Below are 23,383 nucleotides of genomic sequence, written 5' to 3' on the forward strand. Positions count from 1 at the left end.
CTTTTCTTGGCTACTTTTTCCTAACCCTTAGAAGTGGCCCCTCCAAAGGCAGAAACTATTGGCCTAGGTACATGGAAAAATAAGTTTCTTAAAGCTTTACTTAAACCTTTTAATGTATTGTAGTATATTATCACTCGGATGAAAACAGAACTGAAATCGAGATGGATTATTTTAGATAGCTAAGCACTTTTTAAATAATGAATTGTTTTATTTGGTAATGAACAGTTAATAAATACTTCATAATGACCATAGAATTTTCAGATGTGATTATATAGTTTGGATTTCAAAATCATATGTTTAGACTTAGATTTGGCAGTTGGGAGCATATATTTTAAATATGATGGCATTTATTTCCCTCATGTCTGTGTCACTTTGCAATCTGAATGCACTCTATATATCTTACATCATCTTGGATTATCACACTCTGTTTTAACCATAATGGATCCAGAATTAGGATTTCAGAAACCAAACCTCTCCAGGGCTTGAAAACTTCATGATCTGAAAGAAAACAAGCTGTATAGCTCAGATTCCTTTCCAGCAGTATCATGTGTACTCCACTGTGGGGATTTTGTATAGTTTCATCACTGACTCTGCTCCTGCTGGCACATAATCCTTTCTCAGAGGAGTTTTCAGAATTCCCACCCTTAACTTGTCTTCCCATGCATCCAACAGGCAGGGGAGGTCTTCTTTTGACGCTATTTTAGTATTGTTTAGGTTCTGTAGGAATGGTAGAAAAGTGGGCAAGTGCTCTCCAAAGTGATATGTTACACTCTGCTGCAGTCTGGTAGGGGAATCCTGGCATGATACCTATCAGATATATGCCTAGCTATACCTGATATAATTTTGACAGTGCTGTTTTGTTGTCATGGTCCAGGGGCACCACCAGTGTTGACAATCTCTACCCAGCCCTCTGGGAGTGTTCCCACCCTGTCCATGGCTCAGAACCCCATTCCAACCCTCTAGGTCCATCAGTCCCTGAAGATGTGGTGCTGCAACAATGCCAGTTTTCATCCCCCATCAGCCTTGCCTGGCCATGAGTTCCATTGACAGAGGCCCAGCTATGGGCTGATGTCCCAGTCCATCCCCAGGGAGGTGACTCATGGTTGGGATTCATGGCTGAACCTGACTGCAGTCTCTGGGTCTGTCCCTCTCCTTTGCTGGAGGACTGTGGGGCTGGGCCCTTGCAATCAGGTTGGGAGAGCCTCCAAATTAGCAACCAGCATTTAACTTTCCACACTCAGTACAGGCTCAGCACCTACATGTGATGCATCGTCTGGTGTTTGCCTTCTGTATTTCTCTTCTCTTTTAGTCAAAATGCTCACTGGCAAAGTAAGGTTTAATGTCTTTCATGATTCACCAGCTTGTTAAGGCTTAGGTTATTTGGAGTTGGCTCTTTTCTGTTTATTATTCTCTTCTTGAGACACTTAGTGAAGCTCACAACATATAAGGGTATGGTTTTGGAAAAGGTAAACCACCAGCTAAACTAGAGTTCATCTCATGGGCTGGATAAGAAGGTTAAAAAAATCTCTGGTAAATTTGTTACCTTCTTTGCAGTAACATCAAAATGGAATTTGACCCATAGAGATAATTTTCCTGAATTTGCAGTAGCAATAATATCCTTTTAGTAAATCAATAATGAAAATATATGCTAGGTATGTATGAGTTATCTCCATGGAGGCATTTGTGATGTAAGTCTTTACATAAAAATGTCTTAGAAATGTAGTCCATATCAATAATTTATCCATCACTATATAAGCCAGGCCATCAGGCCATTTTATTCCAACACACTATTGCATTATCAAAATACTCTATGGAAGTCGTCCTTGTTAACAAGGCTATTCCCTGGCCTCCTTGTTTTATCAAGGTTTATCAGCACAGCATTGCCAAGAAGTATATTTTGACCCTAGTGCAAAGCAGGGCTTCATTGCAGACAGAACTTCTCAGAAGGAGTCCCTAAAGTGTGAAGTCTCTCTGTGTCAGACAAATTGGTTGAACAAAGGAGTTAGTATGGGATGAATAAAGACACATCTTGAATTTTAGAAATTTAAGGAGCTTTTACAGCATGATGAAGAGTAGCTCTACTGGTGTTCATAGGTATGTATGCCTTATGTTACCAATAGATGCCAAAATCAGTAGGTATCAAATTGATAGCTACTGATACATATAGATATTGAAATCAGCATTGAAACCAGTAAGTATGGATGTCTAAAAATGCCCATTGATATGGATAGGTGTCAATACCTATTGATATCTATCCTTATCATTACCTATCATTGATAGGAATCAAAATTGATAGGTGTTGAGTGTCTGTTGATGACTATTGATTTCAAAATATATTGAAAAGCATTTATGCTTCTTGATATCAAAATCAATATTAAAAATTAATGATATTAGACAGTTATGCTTATCAATACAGGTAGGTATTGATGAAAAAACCTGTCAATAATGGCTGGCCTAGGTTATTATCAACAACTATTGATACTGACAAGTAATGATAGGTAGCCATACCCATTGATATGCTACCTGCTGATAGCTATCCAAATACATGGGTATTGATACTTATTCATTGTTTACAATACCCGAAGGTATCAATGAGTACCAGTGGCTACAAATATAAATAGATACTGTTGCTACTGATATCGATACACTTCAATTACTCACTGTTTTGAACATTCTTGATAAACATTATCAAAGGGTATTGCTCTTGATATTTAATAGTGCATATTGAGACCCAAATCAATATCCAATACAATAGACATAGATACCCATCAAGATAGATGTCAAATTGAATAGGTTGAATAGGTTGATGCCTATCAATGTGTATGGATATTTGGACATATAAATTTGTAACAATACCTACTCATATCAGTAACCACCAATAGATATCCAAACCAATAGGTATTGAGGCCTATCATATTGTTCTAAAAAGGGATCTATGTTGGTGGGTACCAATGCCTATTGACAGAAAAATGTACCAATGCTTATTGAGAGAGATTACTATTATCAGTGACTAGTGATAGGTATTAATATCATAGATATAAATATTCATAGATATCATTGCCCATTAATATAGGTATTGTTAAGTATTGAGGTCTTAATACCAATAGGTATTGATGTCAACAGGTATCAATGCCTATCAATAGATATTCAAATCCATAGGCAGTACTAGTTATCAAGTCAATAGGCATTCATCCCTATTGATATCAATATGGAGCTCAAAAAGGATCAGTACCTATCAAGATCTGTTTGTATAAATAGATAAGAACATCTATGAACACACATTGGTAGTGATACTTATTGTGAGCTCTGAATATACATATTCCTACATATGCCTATTTATATTGAGATATACAGATATATATTTTATATCTATAAATACATATTCAAACACGTATCAATCTAGATATCAATATGGATAGATATAGGTACAGACCACTGTATAATTACACTGACATATAGATGTATATAAATGCATATAAGACAGAGAAAACAGTATTTCCTCTCAATTGCTTTAGTTAGAGTTGACACTGGGGAAAGAGAGAGGGGATTCCTTTTTGCAATAACCAATATATGAGTTGTATAAAAAAGCTCTGTGTGGCCTCCAAGCAAGTTTAAAAGATATTACTTTGTTTCAGCTTTTGTGGCACTAAATTCCTGATAGTATATCTTGTACTTCACATCTGTGGGAAAAATAATAAGCATCTATGTTTTTGAGAGCCATCTTAGATTGTGGGAAGGAAACACAAAATCAAGGACAAAAGACCAAGATTTTCTTGTCCTTCCTCAAAAATATTATACAATGGGGACAAAAATATTACACAATTGTTGAATGCCAATTCATTCTATATGACAAATGCAAACTCAGTCAAGAACTTCCATGGTATCTGGGTTAAGAAAATATTTGAATTTTGTAGTTGCAGGCAACAAGTAAGTTGACCAGTTCACCAAAGCCATGTGATCTCTAATTTTATAAAACAAACTAATGGCTAAAATATAAAGAATTTCTCTCACCCTGATAGCTCAAGGAAATCAAATAGATCTGCAAGCACATGGCACTCATACATATTAACTTAAAAAATAGACCTGAGAATCTTGTTGTTTTGACATGAGTATGGGGGTGGCAGGAGAGTGGAGGGTGTGGAGTGAAGGGGGGAAAAGTGATCTAGATAATTGTGTACGTATAAAAGGCCAAATCCTTAGGCCATAAACCATGCACACACCCAATGATGTCAATGTGTTTGGCTTACAGGGGAAATAAAGCAACATTTTATTACATGCTAAGTGAGAATCTTTTCTTGACGAAAATGAGGGAAAAGTGCAAACAGGTGCTGGCTCAGCAGGAATGGAAACTCAAGAATAATAGCAGCTTTTCCTCAGGCTCATAAGCATCCTGAAAGACTACATTTCTGTCAGTACCTTAATAAAGAATTATCTACTACCCAGTCCACCTCTGTCTGGGTTTGAGGCTATCTGCAGAAGCTTTTGATTGTGAAGCTGCTTAACATTATTTCTCCATCCCTGCCTTTGCTTGTGCACAAGCTTTTGCAAAAGCAACCCCTTTCAGTCAAGGAAGCTGGGGCCCCACTCTCCTCCAGCTTGTGGGGAAAGAAAGGAGTCATTATTGACACATGCAAGTGATTTGAGAAGAGACTGTCTACCCCAATAGAAAAAGACTTAGTTGTCTGGTGAATCAGGAAATGTCAGACTTTCTGAAAGGTTAATGGGAGGCTTTAGAAACACATTAAATCTAATCTTACAGCATGAATGCTGATGACTTTATGTTGAGATCCTAGAAATAAGAAAGGGCAAGAAAGAATATTTTAGGTGAAAGTAAGTTTTGACTGAGGAGCCAGGAGAGACCTTTATTGCAACATATTGCTGAATTTCTCCTTCCATATAGGGCTGGCAATCTGCCTGGTACTATATGCTAAAAAAGGATATATGAGACCACATGAACTGAAAGCAATTTTTTTTATACTTGTTGAAGTTTAATTAAATGAATGACCTGGTCAACTCTAGAAGGGAATGAAATTGATTTCTTTCAGAGTTATCTAAATGAGTTGCATAAAACTTCAGTCACTGCAGGGACTGGTATGGGACTATATAGTGCTGTTCGCATAACCTTCCAGTCAGTCAGAATCCTTCCATAACCGTCAGAATCATCTGTGCCTCTTCTGGTTTAGCTGAAGAATCATTGAATATGGAATTAATAAATAAACACACTTTGCATGCTGTCTTTCCCCCTGCATTTTACAATCTCACATACATTAACAGAAGTAGCATCATAGGATATGGGGAGAACAAACAATGGATGTTGTCAGTTGGGTTTAGTTGCATAATTCACTTTTGTACCATTCGCTTTTTAAGCAATATTTTCTGTGGTATCTTCAGGTTAGAATTTTACTTTTAGGTCATTAGTCTTTTGTTTGTGACTTTCTTTCATTGCCCTGCTGCTCTGGGGAGATTTGCCTTTGGTAGTCGTTAGCAGGTTTTTACAACGTGGGCACAATTGTTTAATCCCATAATAGAAACCTGCTGTGCAGAGAGTGCTATTTTTACTGTACATACCGTATCTCATAGCACAAAGCAGTTTTAGAAGGCAATACAGCTGCCATTAAATCTATACATCTCAAGGAGGGCCATGAATAGCTGCTCCTTGTGTAAGAACATGTCCTGTGGTTCTATTATCCCAGCTCAGGCTCTGAGTAACACTTTTCTTTAGCAAATCAATATCCTTACCTCTCCTTTTTTGAGTCTTTTTGCTTCTTTCACTACATCCATTGTTCCTGAAAAGAAATAGTGCCTGTGTCTCTGCTGACCTGTGGGCACATATGCCAAACTGAAATGCCAGCAGGAACATTGTGGGACTCCCATCTTCCCAGGGAAGCCAGGGTGCCGAGAGAAGAGATAAGGTGCAGGGCAGAGGTCCATGCTGCTGCAAAGCTGGTGTCTGAACAACCTCCAGGTTAAAAGTAGCCACTGTGAATTAGGGGTTTTACTGCTGTCAGAGTAAGCAACCAAACACCCTGGATGAGTCTGCACATTATGGCTAAGCCTCATGTGGCACAGGTTGCCCGGCAGGATGTCTGTGCTGCAGCCTCTCTCTTCACAGACCAGAAATAGATGTGTCCTGGTTCTCCCTCATCCCTCTTCAGTAGCTCCTGCTGTAAGGGGCACTTTGGGAACATGCTGTGTGCACAAATGTGCGTGAAGTTTGTGGGGTGTTGGGGGGCAACAGCACGTGCTCCGCAGGTTGCTCATTTGGTGCAAAATCTGTCCATGTAGCTCTGCCAAATGCAAGGGTTTCTACCTCACATTTTCAGAGCCACTCAGATCTTAGTGCCACTGAGGTGCTAGAGTTTTGCTCCTACTGTTCTTCTCCCAACACAACATACTTGCAATTAGATTAAACAAAACATGAGAAAACGTGCTTGCTTATGGACTAGATTTATAAATGTCTGCTCTGTTCCCACATCAGTTTGACGAATGCTGGGCTTTAGTCCCTATGTTACTTTTAAAATTAAAGAGGCAAATACATAAAACAGTGGTCTTAAGCAAGAGTTACATTTGTTAATATATCCTGAAAAATACACTTTTTTTAGAGATTGGACATCTATATCAAAGTATAATCTCTCAGCAGCAAACATCCAAGTATCATTCACCTACAAAAACCTTGGCACATCTGTGCATTTATCAAGTCATAAAAAAATCCTTAAGGTGGCTGTCATGTTTCCCATGAATTATCCCAACCTGTATGCACCTCAACCTGAACCCTCTGGGAGAAGGCTAAGGTGACTGCTGCTGATTTATGGAGGCAGACAGCTTGGAGTCCCTGCCAGGGAGTAGTAAATCGTGGTGACTGTGTGATAAAAGGGATAAAGCACAGTCATTTTCAAATGCTCATTCATGCAATTCTTCTAGAAGAGATCTGCAGAAAGTAATGAGGAGGTTTATATTCACTCCTACTGACCTACATTTCTATTGGAAAAAGTTACAAGGTTCCTAAGTATATGAAGACTGAAAACATCTTCAACTCCAGTTGAGTCATGGGGATGTGCCCAGATTTTTCTGTGTTAGTGCCACAAGGAAGACCAGAAGGTTTCTGTACTCTCTCTCTCTCACACACACACACACACACACACACACACACACCTGCAGGAGTCACTTTGTTAGGATTAAAAACTAGAAACCAGGAAAATTTAAATGAACACAAAACTAGTGGCAAGGACTGAAAATTGATTTTCTTTTGAAGAGATGTCCCTGATGCTCCCCCTGGGTGCTGTACACTTTGGTGGTGGGTTGCTGCTCCTAAGTGCAGTAAGGCAGCAAATTTAATAATTAATTAATATTTAATGCAATATTAATACAGAATTACCACCCAGCTGTATCCACTGGGACCACTAGCAATTCTATGTTTCATGCATTACTGACACAATGTATGTCAGTACATTTTGTTCAGCATTCTCTGTAGTAACATTATTTCTTCTTTTGAGTCAGGGTCATGGGATCATATTCAAAACTATCTACAGAAGAGATTGTAATTAAATGCAGCAATTGGATCCAATGTGTTCTATGTCCACTAACTAATGCCACCACCTCCCCCCTCCAAGTATATACATGTAAATATATTTATACTTCTGTGCCTCTCTAGACTTATATATGTGTGTATTTGCTTGTTCAGGCAATTACTGTACCTGCAGTACAGTAATTATTTGGTAATTTGGTAATTTGGTCAAGTTCATAGTCATTACCTTATTTGGTAATTATAAGTCATAGTTCAATATGATATCTATGATAATAAAATCCCCACTCAGTAGATAAAGTCATGAAAATCTTATAATAATGTAAACTTTCCAAAGATAGCCTGAGAAACTAGAAAAGTAGATTATGGTGAGCATGAAGATTCTCAGTTATACTGGGGCTCCCCATGCCTAATTTAAACCCCATTATTTTGTCATAAAATCATAGTTTTGGTAAGGCTCTTTTAAAATCAGATTCTTTAAAAACAATAATTATGCAATAAAAACTGAGGAAGTTTTCAACACTAGAATTATGTCTACATTTTTATATTGATATATGTGGGGGTTTTCCCAGATATAAATGTGTTTGCCAGCTGAGTTGTTGCAAATCTCTCCATGTGTAATCAAAGGTCTTGAAATGTTTTTTCAAGTAGTTGGAGGATGGAAAATATAATCATTTAAAAATATAAAAGTCAGTTAGAAAGCAGACCTGGGTCTGTTCCTGCACTCTGAGCTAAACCACCATCACTGTACTTTTTTTTCCATAGATTTCAAATCCTGCTTTCAAACTGTCCTATCATTTAGTCATTATTTACATGTTAAGGTCTATTCAGACTGTATCCCTACTCTAACTCTTTAGTTAGTGTCATAAAGGAAAATGAGGTGACAGTATTTCACAGTGGATCAAGTTGGCTTTTTTAATGTCATCAATGAACTTTGATTTAGCCTCCTCTAACACTAAAACAAAGCTTTAGTTTCATTTTGGAGGGATGTGGAGATACTCAGTAGGGTGGTGATGTGTGAGCAGATTTTCCCTCCCCCTTTTTATTCTGTTATTACTTCCCAGTATCTCCAGGCTGCACAATATTCCTTGAAAGCAAACACTTTATGCAAAGCAGCTGTCTAACAAAGTTACTTTTACTTTCCCTTGCACGGTGGCCTATTGAACATGATTAACTTGACTCTGATGGAAAGAGAAAAATAACCTGGAAACATCTGGCAAATTGTAAAGCAATGCCTAACATTTTTTTCCCTGTAGGATTTAATTCAGAAACATACTTAATGGATCCCTATTTACCTAAAGCACTAAATGTTTTGATGCAGGGGTTTGGGGGATTTGGGTTTGGTTTCTCTCACCCCACTAGCTGTAGCTCTGTAATATTTTATCTCATGCTCCTGAAGCCATTAGAAAAAATGTGCAATTACAAGGTGGGCATGGTGCTATGTTGAAAAGGTGTTTACTGTTCCAGGCTGGTTTGTTGTGCTTTATATGCACATTTGAGTCTTGAAATATGTGAAAATTAATTTCCTGTGTTCCATATGGCTGAAATGACAGCTGAAACATAATTTAGGGACTCAAACAGGTAGAAATTGTCAAATAATTTTTAAAAATTAAAGAAATGTTGGTAAAATTTTTAGAGGATTTAATTCAATTCACCAGGTTAAAAAAAATTGTGAAATGTCATGTGTAAAAAGGCATTCTTACTTTACTGGTTTTAAAAAAAAATTGAAATATTATTTAAAAAAAAAAACAGAGAGAAAAGCATTGTGTTCTCTTTAAATGTGTATTTTTTATTCAGACATTTTGTCACATAATCCATGGAAAGAATGCACTCTACAGAATTAAGTATTTTGTATTCACTGTCTCTTACATATAATTTCTCAAGTGGTGTTGTTTTGTGGAAAAAGAACAGAGAAAATTGGAGGAATGCATAACCACTGCAAACAAGTGTCAGCTTTGTCTTCTTTCTGAAGACTTCTTCAAAATTTCATATAGGACCATAAAAAAGTTTTTAAAAAGTAAATTAAAATTCTTTCACAATTGTGTGAAAGACATATAATTTGATCAGTGGTCAAAATTCAACCCCCCAAATTATGTTGACCTGATGTGAAACATTTTTATACTGGCTTATCTTACTTGTAAATTTTAGACTTTTGAAAAAAAGACTTCATATCCAAAATCTTAAACATTTTAAAATGAAAGTTCACTGTGATCCGAATATCTAATAACAAAACAGCTCACATTAACTAAATTTCATTTAATGATACAATATCTGTTCTAATTTTAGCAAGCAGCAAAATAAGCCCATATGTAGATTTCTTTGGCAAAAAAATTTGTGAAAACAAAGTTTTCAGATCTAATTCCATCAACAGTCCCTGAAAAACAAGAAATGTGTCACCTTATGGATTGCTATGATCTACACAGGTCATACAGGCAACATGTTTTTAAAGCATGTTTCTTCTTCAGCACCAACAGGTTAAAGGGAGCAACCACAGAATGTCCATGGATTTGTGGCCCTCGTGATATGCACCAACCCCTCTTCTACAGCTTGAGTGTTAAAATTGCCTGATGTTTTCATATTTTAAGCACAGGGCTTTACTAGAACCTATTAAAAAAATACCTCTGTCTACTGGCTTTTCTCCAGAGGTTTCATTTGTGCTCTTCTGAATGCCTTGGAGGACTAAAGGGTATGTGACCGCTTCTTCAACATTTGCCACGACTCCAATTTGCAGTGCTCTGAGGCATTTGCAGCAAGTCCATTTCAACTCTCTCACTCTCCATTTTCAGGCATTGCATGAATTATTAGCAAGATTACAGGGATATGATCTCCACATGCACTCTGTGGTTGCTCACACTCTGTACAGAACAGAAGCAAGAATATCAACAGCACAAAATATCAGTGAATTTGTGACAGCTTCTGATAAGGCATCAGACTGAAGTGAAGGTTGAACTGACATTGCAGAGTCACTTCCACCATTTATCCTGAAGTGTCTGAATGACTTTCCCTCAGCCTCTAACCCAACAAAACTTTGATTTCAAACAACATTTCTCCCTTTCTGATCTCACTTTTCATCTTGATTGAAGTAACAAGTAGGCCTTTCCAGATCAAGGATCCTAATTGCAGCATTCCTTCCCTAAGGGTATCTGTAATACAGATTTTATGGCTGCATTGAATGAGAGGCCTTTCTCTCCGTATCTGTGACTTCTTTCTCTTTAACCCCTTCTTTGCATCTTTTTCTTCATTTTGCTCAGGATTTTTGTTTGCTAACATCCTCATTTCATTAGTTTATTTGTTCTTTTTTTTTTTTTTTTGCTCTATTTTACAAGGAATCCAAACATTTGTAATGGCAGATGCTTTTTGGCGAATTTACATAAGTTGAGCAAATGCTCCACATGCTATTGACTGCACTTGAGTTCTCTGAATTTTATCTGTCCTTCAAGCAGTAAAATGCTCACCACCTTCTTAGAGATAAAAATATGATCCTTCCTATATTTGTCAACTTGTGTCCATTATTAAATTGTTATAGGTATCGAGGCAAAGAAATCATGGAATCTGTGAATCATGGAAGGTGTGAATTACATTTGAGAAGAGTTTTATGGGGAATTTCTGACAGGATACATTAGATAACAGTCCATTTTGAAATATTCAGGTCAAGTGACTGATGACTGCTAGGGATGTAGCTGGAATGGAAACATTCTCTCTCTGCTGTTCAAGTGCTGACATCTAGCTTGGCACTACACAGAAGGTCCTAGCCTCAAGCAACAGATACCCTTGAATTAGGCCAAAAGGGTCTACACAATTTATATCAAATTACCAAGGCTCTCTCACAGTATAGATCAGAAATGACTTTTATATATAGCCATTTGTTTATATGTTTGTCTAATGTAAGAAAATGGAGACCACAGCCAGCAGCCAGCAGTGGCCATGAGAATGGAGATGTGGTAAAAATCTGTGTGAAGGAATACTTCTGCCCTGATGAGTTTCACTCAGTTTTAGGAAGGAGGCAAATGCAGTCCAGCGCCTGTGTCTACATTGCACTAAGAGTAGAGATCATGTGCAGCATCACTGTAACACCACCACGTGAACCCTGGAAGCATTTCCTTGATTTCCCAGAGGCATAATCCAAACCTAGGGGCACACCTTTGCCTTCCTGAGGTGTTACTACAGATTTCAGCCTTTCTTGCATGAACTGGATATGTAATGCTGAGTATGCTCACTTTTGCTCTAGAAATATATACAATAACATAAAATAATTTTGTTTGGGCTTTAAAGTAGTTTTGAGAATAAAATTAAATGTTTGTAGGACTTACTTGATTGTCTTTTTAAACCCTCTGCTTATTTGAAATTTCTACTAGTGTGCAAAGGGTAAGCAACACTTCTTTCCAAACATTTTCACTGTCTCAAATGGCATTGCAATTTAGACAATAACATGCGTAGCGCATGATTAATGAAGCTGTGTACTGAGGACAGGACATCTGTGGGATCACACAGAGCTTTGTGTACATGTTACTGCATGTTCAAGAAACTCCACAAATTGATAATTTATTAAATTAATTGACTTTCCCTATGTAATGTTAATGCAACCTTCAGTTTGAAAAGTGCACAGATTTGCTAGCAAGGAAAACAGGCAGGTAGTCAAATCCCTAGAGGATTACTTTGGTTTGCAGCTCACCACTTTGTCCTTTACAAAGGATATTAATATTTCTCAGGAGTTGTTAAATGAAACTAATCTTGAAAAAAAAAAATCATTTTTTTAGGCCATTTACAATGAGTATAATACAGAAAATGTCTAGCATAAGTGTAACAGCAATAATGATATCTGTTCTGTAAGGAGATACACAGAAATTGGGAACAGTCCAGACAAGAGTGTTTTCTCTGATCCAGCCAATGAGAAGCACAGAAAAAAAGTTAGAATCATTCTCAATTCAGAGATATCTAAGGAAAATTCAAATTTATCTTTGCTAGTATCTCTGAGCCATTGAACTAGAACTAGAAAAGTTGTAGACCTGAGCATACCTGGCTGAACTTTGACCCTTACCACTAACCAAAAAGGGAATGTCCTGTCCTAAAAGAAGGGTAAAGAATATTTTACATAAAATATAGGTCAAGTGAGATTAGGCTGACAAGTTGCCATGACTGCAGAGGTGCTACCCTTTTTACACTAAAGGGAATGAATTGCTTTGCAGGGTGAGAAGAGAAGGATCTCTCTAATGAAAAAAACACGGAGGCTATTATTCCAAGTTGAGACAAAAGGGAAGGTAGTGCACCTGACTAGTGACTAATCTGACTTAGTCCTATCTTCCAAAACTCTAAAGGGTCAGAGCTCTTACCTTCTTGTCACCACATCTAAATCAAAGGTTTAAGGTAGTACATATAGGTTAGGGCCTAAAACCACATTAAATTAGGAAAATGTGTTTGAATCAGAGGGAGAAATTATGGCATTCAGCAGTTCCAGTGACTGCTCATATTTGATAACTGAGACTCTGATTTTATCTATCTATATATATATATAGATATAGATAGATAGATAGATAGATAGATAGATAGATAGATAGATGATAGATAGATATAGATCTGCATATATGTATATATGTATAGTTAATCAGGAGTGCATTTTTAATAAATTCATGGGAAGAAGAAGGTAACAGAGTGGTGGTTTAGTGTAGACCACACAAGTTTTCAAACTTTCTTTGCTTGAGGCATGGGGATGGAGTCAGAATTATTGCATAGGACTCGGACTTGTTTGGCTCTGAGTACCTTAGAGCACTTCTGTTACTGCATAATGATGGCTACCTAACTCTCTTTTTCACTCATTTGGTCAGTTCACATAATTGCACTTCAATGTTTTGGTTATCATAACTAATTAATGTAGAATTTAGGAGAACGAGGATTATTATCTGTTGCTTTTAAAGGATGATACATGCTAGTTACTCAACAGGGGAAGAATCAATGAAAACCAATTTTCCTTGCAGTAGATGCAATCCTCTTCTTGCATGCACTCAAAATCCAAAGATTAACTCCTGCTTCAATCCATCAGTGCCACAGGCTCTCTCTGTGAAACCAGTTATGGGTGCAAAGAATTTCCAGTGGGTAGAATATATTAATTTTGTATTTGCCTAGTAAAAAAGTGTAAAATAAAAAGTGTGGCATCTTCTGGTTTATAGCTCTGGATAGGCTCCATTTGGGAGGAATTTCTTCAAAACATAACCAAATCTGGGTTTTAATGGATGTAATCAACACACTTGATCTTTTCAAACATGGTAGATGCATGAAAATGTTACAAGGCTTGGAGAACTGATGAAAAAAACATTCAAGCCTCATTCCATTTCAGCAAGGCGTAACTTTGGGTCATGTAGTCAGTGTCATCTTTGACCTTGACACTTCATCTCTGCAACCATTGCAGGCCTGCAGATCACAATCCTATACAGAGCCATAGGAAGCCATCAGAAAATACATCTGGTTTCCTTAAGAATATAAATTTTTAGTGAGTTCTCACACTGTGTATTGAAACATATGTATGATATACACAAAATCTGGAAACTGCTACAGTGGGAGAATCATGAGGCCACACTGATACAATGTACACTGAAGAAAAAAAGTATGTTACCTAATGAAAATGCGCACCTCACATAAAAACCAGCAGGATATACTGAAATATTTATAAAGCCACCAAATATTTGGTGTATTATATTCTGGAATCCACTGTGTACCTGATTATGAAATGTCTTTGTCAAAATAGTTCAACATACAACGAATACAATGCCATATATCTGGCTTCCTTTACCATGAGATGAAGCTTTTACATGGTGGAGTTGTAACACTCATCAGTCAATTATCATTCCAAATCTCTCTTTCGCTTTTCCTTCTGTGCTGAGACATTGCAAGTTACTTGACAACTTCACACACTACTTCTGTTTTCCATCTAAGTCTGTTGGTAATACTTTAAGAACTAAAATTTACTATAAATAAAAACAAATCAGAGGTAATTATTTGCTACTGTTGCACACTTATGAAAACATTTCCTTCACCTCTGAAAGAGTTTCATAGGATTTAATGCAATGAAGACAAAGACAGAACTTTCATTATAAACCACAGCCAAGTAAATGAAACTAAAGAAATAAAAATCCCAGAAGGTCAGCAGTTTTTAAAATAACTGGGGTAATTTGACAGCAAAACTAAGTTATGAAGAAGACTCGTGGCTAGATTGTGTCCAAATTAGATCCTTCTAAATTGCCTCCTGGTGGATAGCTAGGGTCGATAACCACTTCCCTGAATATCTTGGTCAAACATCTTGTGGGCAAATCAGAAAAGACTAGGACAAAACTGTAATTGTCCATGACTCAACTAACAAAATGAGAAATGACTGAAGTTAGTGCATTTCACATTTTACTGATGTTGAAACAGTTTCCCAAATTGTTTTGGAAAGGGTAAACACATTTTTCAAAGTGATTTGATAACAACTTCTGCACTAGCAATGGAATGATGACAATTGCAGAAAAGAAAAGGAAAAAACCAAAAACAAAACAACACTTCCCTGAAAAATAAACATTTATTGAAAATCTATCATGCATCAATTCATGGAGACCTAATTCATTACCACAGATAGAATTCAAATAGAATGTGTATGTTGAGATAATATGTGATAGAATTCTAGGATTCCTGAGTACCTTTTATTTTTCTCCTATAAAAATTAATTAATTTTATAAAGATTTTTACACATGCTGAGGAGCTGTCTCTTTTATCACTTAAACAAGGACTTCATATTATGCATGTTTTTATCTACAAAAGACCTACTTCTCTTTTTATTCAGTGAGATAACTAAGCTTTTTTTTTTCATAAATTAGAAAGAGGATTCTTTTCAGTTAGGTATAATGTGGTGGCTAAGAGCTATTTAAACATTTTGTCTTGGTTTGATATGCTTTCATTGTTAACTAGCACAATCAGGTTTTTTAGTGAATTGAATGGAAGAGAAAAGGAAAATCTTCATTGCTTGCCAGGAAAGCTGAACAGCAAGCATTATTGTCAAAAGAAAAAGCACTTTTGGTAAGATTTGTTTGTGCTTGGTAGAAAAAGTACATTTCAGAAACAGGCATAAAATGAACCTTGTTTTTCAGGGCTTTTCTTCGAGATCAGCACATGATTTGGGGCAACTGGGCAAAGTGCAGAAAAGCTGGGATGGGCTTGGGCTCAAATGAGAATGACAGACCATGGATGACGTAAGTAAGATTAGTGATACAGCACATTTTAGTGGAAGCCAGTAAACTTTCAGATGTAATGAGTGCATTTAAGTATGTCATATTTTACAGAATACAATGCAGAGAGTTCAGGAAAATATTAATATTTCAGTGCACATCTTTTTATATGAAATATACATCTTGTGTATGCAAAGTACATTTTCAGGAGCTCACAGACTTCTAAGGCTAAGATATAAATGTCTCAGCATTAAGCTTGAATATTTCATTACATCATAAATATAATATGTTTCAGTATATAATGGACGACATATAACTAAATATTTGATTTTGTGCCAGTCATAGTGAGCCTTCATATGAAGAGCTGTTTTCATCATCGTGACCCAATTGCAAGTACCATGAAAAATTCGACAATAATGTCAAGATTCAGTAAGAGGTATTATATTTTGGATAATCAAGATCCTTTTCCACTGAGTAGCTTTCCAGCCACTCTGCCTCCAGCCTGTAATACTTCTTGGGGATGTTGTGACCCAAGGCGGAAGTGGCGCTTGGCCTTGTTGAACCTCATACAACTGGCCTCAGTCAATTTATTCAGTCTGTCCACATTCCTTCCTCCATCAGATCAACACTCCTGTCCAGTTTGGTGTTGTCTGTGAACTGAGGGTGACCTTGATCCCCTCATCCAGGCCATCAATGACGATATTAAATAGGACTGGCTTTAGTAATGAGCCTTGGGAAACACCACTTGTGACCAGCCATCATCTGGATTTAACTCCATTCCCGACTACTCTCCGGGCCTGGCCATCTAGCCATTTTTTCCACACAGTAAAGAGTACACCCACCCACACCATAGGAAGCCAGTTTCTCCAGGACAACACTGTGGGAGACAATGTCAAAAGCTTTACTGAATTCTACGTAGACAATATCCATAGTCTTTTTCTCACCCTCTAAGTCACAGAAGGGGATCAAGTCACAGAAAGAGATTAGGTGAGTGTTGTGGCTTAACCCCAGCCAGCAGCTAAGCCCCATGCAGCTGCTCACTCACTCCCACCAGAGGGATCAGGTAGGGAACTGGAAGGGTAAAGGAAACTAGTGGGTTGAGAAAAAGACAGTTTAATAGGAAAAGCAAAAGCCTTGCACCACAGAAAAGAAAACTGAAGAATTCATTCACTCCTTCCCATGGGCAGGCAGGTATTCAGCCATTCAGGAGAGCAGGGCGCTATCAGGTGTAATGGTTACTTGGGTTGACAAATGCCATCACTCCAAGTGTCCTCCCTTTCCTTCTTCTTCCTCCCAGTTTACATACTGAGCATAATGTCACATGGTCTGGAACACCAGTTTGGTTAGTTGGGGTCACCTCTCCTGGCTCTTTCTCCTCCCAGCTTCCCAAGCATCCCCATTTTCATGGTTTGACATGGAAGTGAATTTTCTCAGGAAGTTGGTAGTCAAACCAATCAGTGGTCAGGTTTGGATATTGGCATTTGGACTGACCACTGAAGGCATGGACACGCCTCTGAGAACACAGGGGGTTAAAAGCAAGAACTCCCAGGGGAACTTTCTCTTTGGTTCCGGTCAGTGTGGAGTGCAGATTCTCCCCTGTCCAGCCTCAGGCTGGGTGGGGGAGGGACAGCCATGCAGCCCAGGCTGATGTAGGCGAAGGGGTGGAGGGACTGGAACCAGGCCAGCCCCTGTGGATGAAAGGGTGGAGGAAATCTGGGAGATTTGCATTCCTCCCCCAGAGTCTCTCTGGAGAGAGAGAGAAAGAGACAGCGACGGTGCCGGCAGTACACTGGCAGAGGAGGAGAAGGTGGAGGGGGAAGGTGCCGAGTTGTGGGAGTTGGAGGTCTGGGCAGAGATCCCAGCTATCCAGGGAATTTGAGACTTTTAACCCCTTCTTGGATGATGAAAGCTTTGTGAAATATTACTCCTCCTTGATCTGAAGGAGAAGAGATGGCCTGGGAGTGAGAGGTCAGAAGAAGATGGGGAAATGAATTATAGTGTGGGAGGAGATGATGGAGTGGCCTTGGCTGGACTTTTCTTGTATAGCCATAGACTGAACCAAATTCTCCTGCAACAGAGACTGCATTTTTAGGGGGATGCAGTGGTGAGCCAAGAGACCTGCTTCAGCAGCTGAGAGTGACAGGAGTGGAGTGAACAGAGAAAAGTTGAGGAGGGTGTGGTGATGCTCTCTGTCTTCAGAGAAGAAGAGAAGAAGATCTCTGTTCTTGGACCCTCGGCCCCAGGGGGAAATGGGGGGGACTGTGGTCCCAAAATGAGAAACTGAACTGTTGTTTTTCTTTGGTCCTTGGCAGCGCATCCTTGAAAAGAAACCCTATGAGCAGTCCGTCGATGCATGGTGGTGAGAGCACTGTGACATGGAAAGAAGAGTGTCACCATAGCAGATTTTCTCCAGGAAATGGAGACATGGAAACACCAGAGGTTGAAGCTGTGTTTTCTGGGTGTCTATGGCACAGGAGAGACCCCTCTCTCCCTTGATGGACTGAGTATTGATTATCTGAAGGGTGGGAACCTGATTGAGGGTCCGAGTTGTGTCTCACTGTGGTTTGTTGGAACTGGCGGGGGGAACAAGGAAAGTTTTGGAAGGTTTTCATTCTGAATTTAGTGTGTGTGTCTTTTATAGTAGTACTAGTTTAATAAAGTTTTTTCCCTTTGTTATTAAGCTTGGGCTCTGCTCTGTTCCTGATCGCATCTCACAGCATTTATTTGGGAAGGTGCATTTTCATGGGGGCGCTGGCATTGCGCCAGCATCAAACTGTGACACCCATGTTCCTTGCCAGCACGGCAGTACGGAAAGCAGAAAAGGCTTTTGCTTTTTGTAAGCCCTACACAGCAATAACAAAAATATCTCTACATTATCAACAATCTTATTAATGAATTTGTTCAGCACAAATCCAAACCACAACCCCATGCCAGCCACAGTGAAGAAAATTAACCTTACCCCAGCCAAAGTCTGCACATCTGGCCAAGCAGAACCTGCCTCTCATAAACCCATGCTGGCTAGGTCTGATCCCTTGGTTGTCGTGTAAGTGCTGTGTGGTGGTACTCAAGATGGATCTTCTCTGTGACCTTCCCTGGCATCAAGGTCAGGCTGACAGGGCTATAGCTCTCTGGATCCTCCTTAGGGCCCTTCCTCTAGATAGCAGGTCTGCTGATAAATGATGGAAAGTGGCTCAGTGAGCACTTCTACCAGCTCCCTCAGTACCCTGGGGTGAATCCCATCTGGCTTCATAGACTTCAATATGTCTAAGTGATGTAGTAGATCACTGAGTTTACCATTGGATTTAGGGGCTTCTTTCTGCTCCATCTTCCTGTCTTTCAGCTCAGGGGACTGGTTACCCAGAGAACAACTAGTCTCTATATTACAGTCTGAGGCAAAGAAGGCATTTAAGAGCCTCAGCCTTTTTCTCATCTCTGTGTTTTTCTCTGCATCCACTGTTGATGCATCCAGATGAAGATTCTCCTTCGCCTTTTTTTTTTTTTTTTTTTTTTTTTGTTGCTGAGGTATTTATAGAAACATTTTATAAACTTTTATGACAGTAGTGAGATTAAGTTCTAGCTGGGCTTTGGCCTTTTTAATTTTCTCACTTCATAACCTCACAAAAACCTTGTAGTCCTCCTGAGTGGCCTGCCTCCTCTTCCAAAAGTCATAATCTTTTCTTTTTTCTCCTGAGTTCCAGACAAAACTCTATATTCAGTCTGGCTGGTCCTTTCCCACTCTGGCTCAGCTTTTGGCCTATGGGGACAGCCTGCTCCTGTGCCTTTAGGATTTCCTTCTTGAAGAATGTCCAGACTTCCTGGACTCCTTTGCCCTGCAGGACTGCCTCATAAGGGACTCTCTCAACCAGTCTCCTAAACAGACCAAAGTCTACCCTCTGGACATCAAAGCAGAATAGAGTTTTAAACCTTTATCCATTAAGAGATCCACAGGCTCTAGCCTGGACTGGCACTCCATTCCTCTGCAGGAAGAGAGAAACCCAGGCTCTGCTCCCTGGGACATGGCTCAGTGCTGTCACAAAAAAGGATGAGCATGAGTTTCTCTCTCATCTACATTTGGGCAGCTGACTATGGCCTGAAATGATGAGGTCAGGTTAAACAAGCAGAGCTAGCACAATTTCCCAAAGCACCATATATTTATTTGTGTCTGAGTACGAATACACAAGGCTAACTTTAGTTCCTGTTTTTGAAAATGTTGGCCCTAATCTATATAGACCATCATTTATTCCCTGCCCTGCCCCCTCCACTCCCTCCCATTTTTTAACAGATGGAAATTTCATTTTCCAGAGCTAGTTTTTTCCAGGTGGAATGCCTCCAAACTATAAAAGTGAATTTCTCACAATCATCCATGGACAGAATTAAAACCAGGACTTTAAATGAACTGGATTTTGCTGTCAGAAAATTCCAGTTAGGGGCATTTAGCTTTGTTGTTGTTGTTATTCAGAAAGCTCAGCAGAAAAAGAACAGAGAAACAGTGGCCCCACTCCCATCTTTGCCCCTTTTGCATAAGAAGTTAGCCCTTAATTATAGCACAGGGCAGAGACTACACCTCTAAAAGTTCAACTACCCATTCTAATAATTTTCAAGCCAAAATCATGTTCAGAAAAAAGCTGCTTAGGCACAGCCCTTTAATTCATTCTGCCAAGTACAGATACCTGCAGAGTCACCATAAGATTACTCCTAATGCAAATAATCCAGCCCATGGCATGGAGCACATCACAGAGATATAGTTACCACTGTTCTCTGGTAGGGAAACCAGAGATCTGTGGCCAGAAATATCACACAGATGGGCCTGTTTGAAAATCCGCTGCATCCTGGGCTTTCAAACCTTAAAAACAGATGAAGTGATTGCAGCATGACCCCTGCTGTGATACAATGGATCCTGTCTGTGTGTGCAGTGTTTGTCATGATTTACCTCTTGCAATTCCTGGCTTGTGGAACAGACGGCAATTCTGAAAATGAATTACTATTGATTAGACATCCTGCACTATTGAGTTCTAGGCAATTTTATGAATTTATTTATTTGAATAAAAGCTTTTTAAGACCCCACTAATTTCAAATGGCTCTAGCAAAACAGCAATTCTGCTTTCCTTTTTTCCTGTTTGCCAATGGTAGATACATAGTTTAAGGCCCTGTTTATGCCAGCTATGACTTGTCACCTACACACAGACAGAACTACCTGATTAAAATGACAGCATGGGTTTCAGGGGAAGCAGGAGAGATCGTCTCCCGGGGACACAGTCTGCACTCAGCGCGCAGGGGGAGCTCTTGCCTTTCTGTGGCAGGTGGAAGGGGGGTCAAACCCCAGTCCCAGAGCATCCCTGGGGTAGAGCATCCCTCAGACAGAGCATCCCTTCTTCTGCTGAGCACAGCAGCAGCAGCCTGCAAATAAAGGACTACCAACAATACAGCTGGGGGGCTGGGGCCTCTTAATTACCCCTCACACCCTCCTGACAAAAAGAATGTTCTGATGAGAAAGGAGAGGATTAAGTGCTGCTCCACTAAAGATGGGACTGTAAGGAAATGGGTGAAGATCCTAAATAGGCAGCCTAGGGTTTGGAATGGGCTGTGATTTAAAGTATAAATCTGGCCAATGTCTTATTAGGCATATCTTTTTACCGTGGAAATAAACTCTGTGGTAAAATGTAATCTGGCACAGAGTTGTGCTTTGACGGAAACAAATGGCAAAATACTCCAAGGAATTAGACTCTTCATGCTCTCTTTAAAAGCCTAAGAGACTTCTGCAAAGGTGTTTCCAGAGCATGTGTATTAATGGTCTTTTAATAGGGATTTTTACTGAATAACCTAGTGCGTGCGAATAGCATGCACATTTCAAAAATAAACAGCCCACTTCCTCCCATCAGAGGAAATGGATTAAGCAGTATTTTTGGTAGTACAGTGGAGCTGAATGAAGGAATAACATAGTTTTGATATATGATAGTTTCAGGAGACTGACACAAAAACAGGCTGAAGAAAGTCCTCAAAGGCACCTATGCAGAACATTTCCAATGCTTGGAAAGAGCTTGTATTCAGAATATTCTCCTTTCATTCAGGGAAAAAGAATGTGCTTACATAGCAGAAAGGACAAGGAGTGGGAGTTATGCATGACTTCCTGAGATTATTTTCAACCCTAATCAATGCAGCACTAATGCAGCAAGGTATCAGTGCTGTAAACAGCCTTGAGTATACTGGCTACAGAATGATAAAATTTTAAAAAGAGGGAGAGAGAATGAGAGAGTCAGAAAAGGAGGAAGCAAAGGAGCTCACGAAGGGCTGCTCTATAACAAGCAGAAAAACAGGTTCCTGTAAGATGGATCTGGGCTCAGGCAGGCACTTAAAATAAGCCTTTAAACAAGCTCTGTAGGGAATTAAATTCTCTACCTTACTCTAAAAACATGTAGCAATAAAACTGGCTGTTTATGACACAGAATGTCTACGATTTTAATAGAAATTTGTCAAAAATATGTATCTCCATTAATGGATGCTGAATTTAACTGCTCCAAATGAAAAAAAAAAAGCCCAAACTAGAGGGTACAATGTAGTCGGTCATCCAGAAGTCTGTGAAAATGAAGACTTTTTCATTTACTTATTAGTAAGTATTTAATACCCTAAAGGCAAATCATTTCCACAAGAATCACAGTAAGTTTTGACTGTAAGAATGGATTTGTCTATGGATTTCTGTAGTGTCTCCCTTAATTCTTGAATGAGCATAAACAAGGCAAGTGAGAAACCAGTGGCTTTTCTGATACCTTAGCAAGCTGTTTTTCTCTCCATGATGGTGGGTGCTGTCACCACCATAAGGTGATGGTCCAGTCCCTCCTACTTCCTTCCCTTCTCTCTCCACTGTCTTTCCCCCTCCTTTCCCCAGCATTCAGAGTCTGGCATTCAAATCAAAAGTTTGCTTTGAAGTTATAATCTAAAATGGGAAGCTGATAACTATTTTCCTCCCAGTGCTTTAGTGATGATGAATTGATGATCTTGAAAAGGAAATGACTTCTTTTTTTTTTTTTTTCCTTCTTTTTTTTTCATTTACATTCAAGCAGTAAAAGTCAAGGCTTGGCACTGCAAATATGTGCAAATTCATCCACTGACTGTGTGTGCTACAGCAAATCCTATGGCGATAAGGAGCTAAAGCAGCAGGGGTGCAGCAACATAAGCTTCAAAGCTAGACATGCAATTTACTAGGCAACAAACTTAACAAAGGGCAAAGGGATATTTAACAGGGAGGTGAAATATTCCAACCATTAAACACAGCAAATTGTAGTGACGGCCAGAGCACGCTGCACCTCAACATAGAATGCATATGTGGGAAGAAATACAGAGCTTTACCCAGGAATTAGTTTAGCTAATGTAGTTTTTTTCAAGCAAAGGGATATTCTGAGGGATTGAAAATGTTCCTGTTGTTATGAACAGAATTAAGTAAAATAATATTTGGAGGAAATGGGGTAACAGAAGGTTTAGTAATTGGTGCTGAATGCTTAAGGTAGTCATCCTGTTCATCATAAATTATTGTGTTTAACCATAAGCAAATTAGACCATGTCAATCTTTCAGGAGGCAATTAAAGCAATAGATTTTCTGTGGCCTGTTTTCACACACATGGGGCCCAATCCAACTCCCATTACCTCTCCTGGACACAAGCATATATCTTGTATT

Source organism: Vidua macroura, chromosome 1, assembly GCF_024509145.1.
Source record: "Vidua macroura isolate BioBank_ID:100142 chromosome 1, ASM2450914v1, whole genome shotgun sequence".
NCBI classification, from domain to species: Eukaryota; Metazoa; Chordata; class Aves; order Passeriformes; family Viduidae; genus Vidua; species Vidua macroura.